This window comes from Nelumbo lutea, chromosome 2 (assembly GCF_056320005.1).
Source record: "Nelumbo lutea isolate HS-2025 chromosome 2, American lotus-T2T, whole genome shotgun sequence".
Taxonomy (NCBI): domain Eukaryota; kingdom Viridiplantae; phylum Streptophyta; class Magnoliopsida; order Proteales; family Nelumbonaceae; genus Nelumbo; species Nelumbo lutea.
The window spans coordinates 60,519,579-60,528,916 of NC_142685.1; the positions used below are offsets into that span (position 1 = coordinate 60,519,579).

General features: G+C 37.4%; 1 long non-coding RNA gene across 1 annotated transcript; it reads left to right on the forward strand.

The window, feature by feature from the left end:
- The first annotated feature begins 2,346 nt into the window (after nt 1-2,346).
- On the forward strand, nt 2,347-9,095 carry LOC148871046 (uncharacterized). The gene is made up of 2 exons (XR_016106600.1): nt 2,347-2,591; nt 8,627-9,095. It is a non-coding gene; the product is annotated as an uncharacterized LOC148871046 (long non-coding RNA).
- The last annotated feature ends 243 nt before the right edge of the window (nt 9,096-9,338 follow it).

Below are 9,338 nucleotides of genomic sequence, written 5' to 3' on the forward strand. Positions count from 1 at the left end.
TCTATCCTTCCATTAACTCCCATTTTCTTCCTACATGATCATCTGATCCCAATGCAGTAATCTCATTCGTCTTGAATTCTATTCAGAAGTTTGAGAGTGCTTTGTTTCCAGTTTCAGCCACATAATTTCCAAGTTCATGCCTATTGGATTTTTGTTTTTATACTTAGGTTCGGGATATGGTGATCCAACCCAGGAGCATCTCTTTTCTTATCGTTTAATTGCGTCGGGCTATTCAGCACCCAGACTACAAAAGCCATCATAGTGTTCAAAGTTGTTCTCAACTGCCTCGGGATCACCAACCTTATATCTGTTCTGCATACCAAGTCCCACTCGTCACCTGAGTTTGTACCACAGATTTCCTTCAATCAGTCTTTATTCACTTTTATAACGTCTCTCTATCCAAGTATGTGTATAGGGTTTGACCCCCACTACTAGTCGTACCAGATCCACTATCAGAATTTGTTCCTTCTCTCTCCTTGCTTTTGTCCCAACCGTTCATCCATCGATTCTGATCATCCCTTCTATCACTGATCGAATGTCGATTTTTACAGTGCTTCTCTAGATTCCCCTCCTCCTAAGTGTTTGTGTCTTCTTTTGGGGCTCTTTTTAGTCTTGGAGTAGTCTTTTTCATCCATGGTCCAAATGGTCTTGGAGTTTGAATAGATTCCCTACTATACGCTGCGTCTTCTTCCTCATCTTCGCTCGAAGATACTCCTTATTTGCTGAGTGACAACTGGTATTAATATGTCTAATAAAACACAACTTTAATAGAAGTTTGGGAGTTTTTCATACCTTACACTTACCCACATCGGATCCACATATTTTTTGATCTTTACTCTCACCCTTGGTTTAAGAGGGGATGAGGGAATAACTCATGGATAGCATATCCGAGCCCGTTTTTGACACCATGGCCAGCTAGATGACCAAGACCAATAAAAAAGGTTTGGTTAGATTAGATTAGACTAGAATCCTACTAAATTCATGTCAAGTGTAAAGCCATTGGATTTTTTGTTTAAATAGTTCCTTGTTGACAAATTCTAGGGTTTATGTCCTATTGCCCAGTGGCACTTATAAGAATAAGCAACTACTATCTCCACCACCATAGTAGCCTTAACAAGCAAGATAGATGATATTGCAATTGATTGTGTTCTCATCAAGAAGTGAGTGTAGGGGTTAGCCATCGGTGTCGGCATTGAGGATTGGAGATTTTGCATGCATCATGATTCATGGATTGGACTCTCTTATTCCCTTATGCACATTGGTGATTCATCATCATGCCCTCCAAGTAGTGTTGTTGGTATGGCCGTATGGGTTTTCGTGGAGCATATTAGGCTTTTCCGTTGGAAGTACCTACCACCACTGACATTCGTTGTTGCTGCCCATGGAGTTGAGATCTTTTTCCAAAGGACCTACCAACATGATCTGACACCGCACATCTTACTATGAGTCTGGGACCTACCATAAAAGTATGACAGACCATGTATGAGATGTGCGGTGTTAAATTGTGTTGGTAGGATGTTGGAACATGTTTTGTTGGTAGGTGATCTGGACTCCTGCCCATAAGCCATGCCTAGATCTGCTCACAACATAATAATTTCCAACATGGTCTGTGTCTGCACATCGCAAATATGGTGGGTCCCAGTTTTATGGTGGGCTCCAATCTCATGGTGAAACGGGTGGACACAAATCACATTGGGATAGTTTTTGTTGTGTGTACTGAGTAGGGCTATCAATGGGTTGGGTCTGGGTCAGGACATGCTAGAAGCCTAGAACCCAAACCAACTTGACAAGATAGCGAGTGGAAGTAACTACGGTTCCAGAAAAAACTTGTATCCAATTAACTGATATCAACCCATCAGGTGGTATTTATTAAAAAATATTTTTCCACTTCAGAAATTTTATTGTTTTTTTTTTACCAATACCTTTACCTATCATTCACTACTAATTATCCCTTCATTTTTTATAGTATCCCCCATGGTTTTCGAACCATCGTTGACCTGGATAGTCAGACTATTTGGCCCAAAAACCATCTAAGCAACCAGTTTCATTTCACCCTTAATTGGTTTTTTTTTTGCCAAAAAACCATTAATTTGGTCAGCGATATACTAACCCAAGTGATCGAGCCATTGACCTATTCGAGCCAGACTGGTTTTTTACTGTTTTTATTTTAATTATTTTTATTTTAAAATTAAAATGAATCATCCATTCGAATCAAATGGTTGAACCGCTGACCCAAAAACCTATAGTCAAAGCGGTTCGATTTGTGGATCGGTTTTTAGAACTATCTTTCACTTATCACTGTTCTGAACTGTAAAAATCCCCCAAATTAAACCGGGGGTTTAATGAATTCGGATTTGGTCCTCATATTCCCAACGCACGGCTGCAAGGGTCTGTTAGGACGGTTTTGTGAGGACCAAAATCCGATTTCGAGTTTGATCGGCCGAAGGGTAGACAAAGAGGAGCTAAGGTGAGACGTCCATGGCATGACAGCGAGTTTCCGGCATGCACTCCGGGAAAAAGATCCTCCACTTCTGGCTCTCGGGCGGGCTTATCCTGCACCATCTGCTTCGACGCTCTCTGGTTTTTCTATTGTACGCACACACGGTTCTTCCTACATTTAGAGAAACTTTTGATTCAGTTCTATTGGTTTAATTCATGGTTGCAACCAAAGAAAAAGATAAAATAGTTTTTTGTTTTTTATCACAATATCTCTACTATTCTGGTTGCTTCATCTGAACTTACCGTTTTTCAGTTTACGTACCTGCGAATTTATTTAGTTTTTCGTTTGATCTTAACAATTGATGCATATAATTGCTAAAAATGCTGTTGCATGTCCATTCGATGCTAATATGATGTCAATGATGCGTTCCTTCATAAATTGTTAATGTGAGATACTGCTATATATTGAGCTAGACGATAATGCATTGACATATGTGTCGTCCTCGGGAAGTTGAAGATATCAATCCAAAGGAGTTGTAATAACATATTTGGGATCAAAGATAAGTAACTGTGTTGGAACTTGGAAGATGTGGTTAGTTTGAAGTAGTTTGGTTGTCTTTAAACACGAAGAGTTGACAATCTGGACCCCACATTCTGGTTGAGAAGCTACTGGTCGGAATTCCTCAGCTTGCCTTTTGTTGGTCTGCGGGTGAAGGTTGTTGGAGAGAGGGTCAATATCATAGGGGATTAAAACCTCTCATTCGTGTGATCCCTTGCATTTTAAGGAGAATTCTTGTTTTGATGTGATGTAGTTCTCAGAAATAAGAGGGGATTCCTAAGCTTTGGCCTTCTCGAGATATGGGAACTTGGTTTGAGATAACTCAAACCACCAATCTTTATGGTATGCTCATGCTTATATGCTTTGTTTATGAGCAAACAAGGCAGCTTTTACATTTAATTGGCTTGCACGCACAAGATGCATGCATCGGATGTTTTAAATTAATTTATTAATTGTATTTAGTGTAAGAAGTGAATTATTATAGCACTGAGCAAAGTGACATTGGATAACAAAATTAGAGGAGCCAATTGGGATCAGGGAGGACAAAGTTAGTTTGATTTGATCCCAAGACTGTATTAGGGTGGGGGAGTTTGGAGGGGCAGGAAGACTAATCACTTGGTTATTTGAGTTGATTTGATGCTGGGGTGTGACTTGGTGGGTTGTGTCATTTTGGATCTAGCATATCATGGTTCCTTGGGTGATATTGGTTAGAGGGAAATAGGGAACTGGGAAGCATCATGGTGGGAGAGGGTAGCCTGTTTTTGAGTTGTTGGTGATTTTTATTTCTTTTTCTTTTTTAATTGTTTCTTTCCTCTCCTCCATTCCCCTATTTTGGGAGCCATCCCCTTTCTTTGTTTCCCTTAGTTTAGTTTTCTAGTTGGAGTTATTCTGTTTCTCCAAATTGCTATTTATCTATCATGTCTCAGAAGCAGTAACCATTTTAACTACCGGTAGCATTTGCATGGAGACTCGATTTTGGTACCAAGTATAGTGCTTTTTTTTTTTATACTAGGTTTTTGTTATCACAATATGGGAAAAAGAAGGGAACCACCAAAAATAACAAAACTTTACATGGTTAATGAGTTAGAGCCATGTACATGATATGCATGTATACTCCCTTATGCATCAAAAGATAGAGTATCCTCCACTTTTCAGCAAAAGCTATCACTGGCAATGAACCAAGCTGATCAGGAAATTCATGGAAGATCTCTTGTCATCAAAGATTCAACTGTTCTTTTCATTCTTGATGCAGCAACAAAGTTCAAAAGAAAGAAGGTTTCAGATAATGGTTCCATGCCATCAGCAAGTCAGCATGCTAAAACCTCTTTTACATCAAAAAGTAATTGAAGATGATGAGTTCAATTTATCTTCTAAAATGTTTGAAAATAGTATTCTTAGATTCCTTTGATATAGACGCCTGAGACACTGGTTGGCTCTTAATTTTTCTGATCACCAATTCCATGTGGCAAGGTTTCCTTTTGAGTATGCAGTCATTGTTTTCCTTCCAAAGGCTCCAGCACAATAATGAAGGAAGGAAGTGCATTCTATGGTGTATGATCACATTTGCTTTGACATCACATTGGCTATGCCAAACTCAAGCTCCACAATGTCTTCTGGGATTACCCTTTGTCAACTAAAGAATGCTAGGAAATGGCATTTTGTAGGCAAATGAACAATGCATCAACAAGTGGAAAGCTGATTTTTCCTCCACCTGAAAAGAGAGAACCTGTTTACTCTGTCTTTTCCACATGGAATTAAATATGGTAAGGAATTTTTCAAATAAGGAGATAGATATTTTGGAAGGAATATTTGCATTCCAAATTCATTTCCATGGGAAAGGGTCACTAAAGGTAGCCATGAGAACCACATAATAATATTTAACTGAAAAAATACCTTGTATTCTAAATTCTTGAATCCTCTTCCCCCACCAGAATAGTTTAGGTGTTCCAGGAATTAAACCAATATAACCAATGTGTATGCCTACCAATCATTCACATGGCATTGTAATCCAGGAGTCTATCCCACAAGGTGGTAAGAGGTATAGAAGAAAAGGTGGACAATAATTACAATACTTGAATATTACGTTCTTGAACATTGATACATCCCTCTTATCTCTTTGTTGTCACCCATTCGAGTGACACTGACATATTTTTCTTCAATTGTGTTGAAGAATCTTTGAATCCATTTTTAGGTTAAAGAGGCCCATTCAATGATTAAATGGAGTTTGCATCCACCACCTACTTAGAGCAGATGGAATTACAGTTGAACTTTTGGCTTTCAAGAGAGAAGTTTTTTTTCCCTCTGCTGAGTTCCTCAAGATCAGCTGGTTCCAAGAAAACTATTAGCAGATCCATTCTGTTGTTTCTAAACCCTCTACCTATTCAGATAGGCCTGAGTTCCCAAGTGAAGAGCCATAATATTTAAGTTTGATTGTATCTCCATTAGGAGGAGATCAATATCTGGATACAGTAATAAGTGGAAATGAGTTCACTTCCACTATCCTATTTCTTTAAACGGAGACTATACAACTCAATACAACTCAGTCAAGCATTACCCCTAATATTTGATATTTGTTGGTTGTGTAAACAAATAGCATCAACTTTACTTTGTCTATTGCCAATTGCCATATATAAGACTACCTCACTGGACATCCCTTTGGTCTTCTGCATTGCACCATTGATGCCTTTTAACTTGCACCAGATTATTTGTCATTGGTGCCATTTTTAGTTTCTATTGCATATTAGAAAAATATCTTACTTGAGCTCTTCTCAGTTCTCATCTTGTCACCTATTGTTTATTTCCCTAGGTTTCCATAAGTGCATTTGTTTCTGGTCTTACTATTCTTCATGCTATCATTCATCTATCTCAACAACCCCTCTCCTGTTTCTGTGTTCTCAAATTCCCTATTATTTGTTAAACAGGGAATCAATTATCTTTTTCATCCATTGTCATTCTGTTGCTTAGGTTTGGACTCATTTTTTGCTCCCTTTGGAGTCTAATGACCTTGCTTTGATGACATGGTGGAGTTGATATGGGGTGGGCATTACCCCTTTTATTAAGTGGTGAAAGATCATGTAAAGATGTAGCGACATACTGTGGTTGCTCTTTTCTGAAGGCAGATTATAGACTACCTGGATGATTATTGATCTGATCATTTTTGAAGCTTCTAACTGAATATATATATATATATATATATATATATATATATATATATATATATATATTATAGGAGAATAGCCATTCATTTTAAGGTCTTCCTTCCTTCAAAGGCTTTCTAGTCCAGGTCCCCTCTCCTTTGCCTTCATTGTCAAGTGTTATTAAACCAAACTTAAAAGAAAACAGTATAATATTGTATTGCATTCATTAGCAATGGGCAGAACCCAAGAAAACATGTACAATCACCAAAGAACCTATACAGTGAAGTCTGTATAGTATACTGAGTTTGTACAGCAAGATACATAGCAAAACAACCTAAAGTCATCAAATTAAGAAACTGTAAATATGTCTTTGAAAGTAATCCCCCTGAATTCCTCAAGCACCATCATCCAAGAGTAAATGGAGCAAAAAATTTTCTTCACCATTTCATCATTCTCAGCCACCTTGTTGTTTAACAAACTCTGAATCTGATTTCTGTCCATTCATACAGTACATAGGATTTCTGCCAGGATAGAAACCAAATGAGTTTTTCTTTCTCTAATTCTACTGATATCATCCTCTTCTATCTCTCCCTTTTCTATTGATAACTGAGAGAAGGTATCCCACTCTAGGGGTCAAGTATCAACTTAACTAATTACATACTTCTATCACTATAGCTTCTAAAACGCATTCCCTTATTTGTAGTTCCATTTCTTTGAGTTGTTCTGCCCCTAAATTGTCTCTCCATGTTTCTAGTTTTGCAAGTACCCTTCTCTAGTCTTATCAATTATCATTCTAATTCATGCCATGTGCAAGCAACACAAACCTTGAATGCCCTTTTTATATGCTTGTTAATTCATCCATAATGAATGTAAATATATATAATGCCAATCCTTAGTGTAAACTTGTTTCAACATATTTATTAAAAACATGCTATTACATCATTTATTCTTGGCCATCAAATTTGTATTGGTATGCTGGGCAGCAAAAATGAATCTTAGAGTTTGGTCAGTTGTATCAACAATCAGACAGTGACTTACAGATAAAGAGCCTACCATATTTTTGCAAACTTCAGGGGATGGATGACTCATGTGGCATGTTGTGACTTGGTATTTTGTTTGAGTTGGCACAATATTGTGTTTGAATTATCTAGTATGGAACTTCAGACTTCATAGGTGTGGCTCCAGTTTGACCAAAGTTATAACAATTTGCATGTGATTGCAACAAAAAATAATTTTTAGAGTTATTGTTAATCAATAAGGGTTGAGATCACCAAAATACTCACTAACTAGACTTTCTATCTATTGGCCTATTGTTCAATGACCCGTACAGTTTCTTGGTTCCCTATTTGTTGTCTCAGCATGGTTCTGTTTCAAAGATGCAGAATTCAGCATATTGCTGAGAAAGCAGTAAAACAAGCTCTTTTTGATTGGTAATCAGAATGGTGAAAATACAAATCAGAAAATGAGGATCAAAGGCTGCCCCAAAATATTTTATGACTCTCTAAGTTGAAAACTGATATTTTTATGATGTACTTTTGTGCTCTTGTCTATACAATATTATATGGTTTAACTGCACAATACCTAATATTTGTACACCTTGTTTTAAAAACACCAGGGCAAGGCACAAGGTTACCTAAAAAAACGTCTTACTGCCCGGGCACTGCCTTGACAAATGTGTATGTATGGCATTTCAATTATTTAATTCAGATAAGTCTGCACAAAAGCACCACAATCCTCTGTTGTAGGGGATTCGGGCCAATACAATTAGTGGGGGTATGGTATTCAGTGAATCATACTCCTTTTTGTACTAAATGGAAGAATCATATCCCTTTCTGTACTAGTATGGGTTAGTCAGTGTTTTCATAAACACTTTTTCATAGACTGACACGCTTCTAGCAAGTTCTCAATCCAGTGGTATTTGACCTCACTAGATTCTTTTCAGTGATATTTCTTATACCAGTATTGAGGAACCTTGCCATATTATAGTAATATAATCTATTTGTATAGATGGATTAACAATTTTAGCACAATTGGTTGAAGCATCAGTATTACACTAGCAAAAGATCTCAAGTGAGACACCGGTTGGCCTTGGTAGCCTTGGTAAGTTGCCAGATTTGGTGGATGCTGAACGCGCAGTTGTAAATGAACTTTGTGTTTGCTGTTGTTGGATGTTGGGTTAAAAACATAGTAACCTGTATTGATATGGATGGGGCCAGGACCTTTACTTATTCAGCTTGGGTGTTAATACTGCAGAGTTGGGATTTTCTATTCAAATGGGTGTCTCTCCGACCAAGGTCTGTTGGGCTGATTGCCCTTTTCTTTCAGGAGTAATATACATGTTAAGCTTCTGCTAGACATAAGCTCCACTTATTTCTTGATTTGTGTTGTCTAATTTCATCTTTAGCTATAAATGTGTCCCTTGATTTGAAGGCCATTTGTATTTGTCTCTAATATCTATAACGTTTACTGACAATTTTGTTCTGTGGTTCAGGAAATTCTGGTAACCCGTTTGTAAACCAAGCCTCACATCTGGTCTTCTCGCACAGCAGAAGCAGCTTCATCCCATTGGAAAGAATTGTTTGGCACTATAAATGACCTGGAATCAATAGTTTCCTGTTTCCTTGGATATACAGATGATGGTGTATTATAGAGAAAGAAACCCAGTTACCCTGGTTAACCCAGTTTTCATATTTAACTAACCAGAGTTGTCTCAGATTTTAGGTTGTGGTAAAGGCTAGCAAATCACTGCATGGAGATGGGGATGGAAGTGATCCAAAAAGGGTCTTGGTTCTGTATCCATCACTTTAATTATCACTTTGCAGCTTTATTACTTGTTCCTTTATTTTTTTTGTTCTTTAGTTCATACTTCTAAGAATTGATATTAAAATCAAAAGATGTGTGAAAGGGAAAAGAAAAATAAATTTAAAAAGTGGGCATGTGTGCCATTTTCTACTCATAAACACTTTTCCTGCAAGAGTCAAATATAATAGAAAATCTCCCAGCAAAGTGGTTAATCTTATTTTTACTTTTTGAGTTTTCCCTCCCAAGGCATATATTGGAAAACCCAATTGTCTATTTTAATTTCTACTTATATTTAATGGTGCATTGGTGCCCATCAAACCCCTAAAACTCCCACATTCTCGTCACTAGGGGAATCTCTCCCTTTTCAATCCCTCTCCTTTTTTTCTTTTCATTTTCTTCAC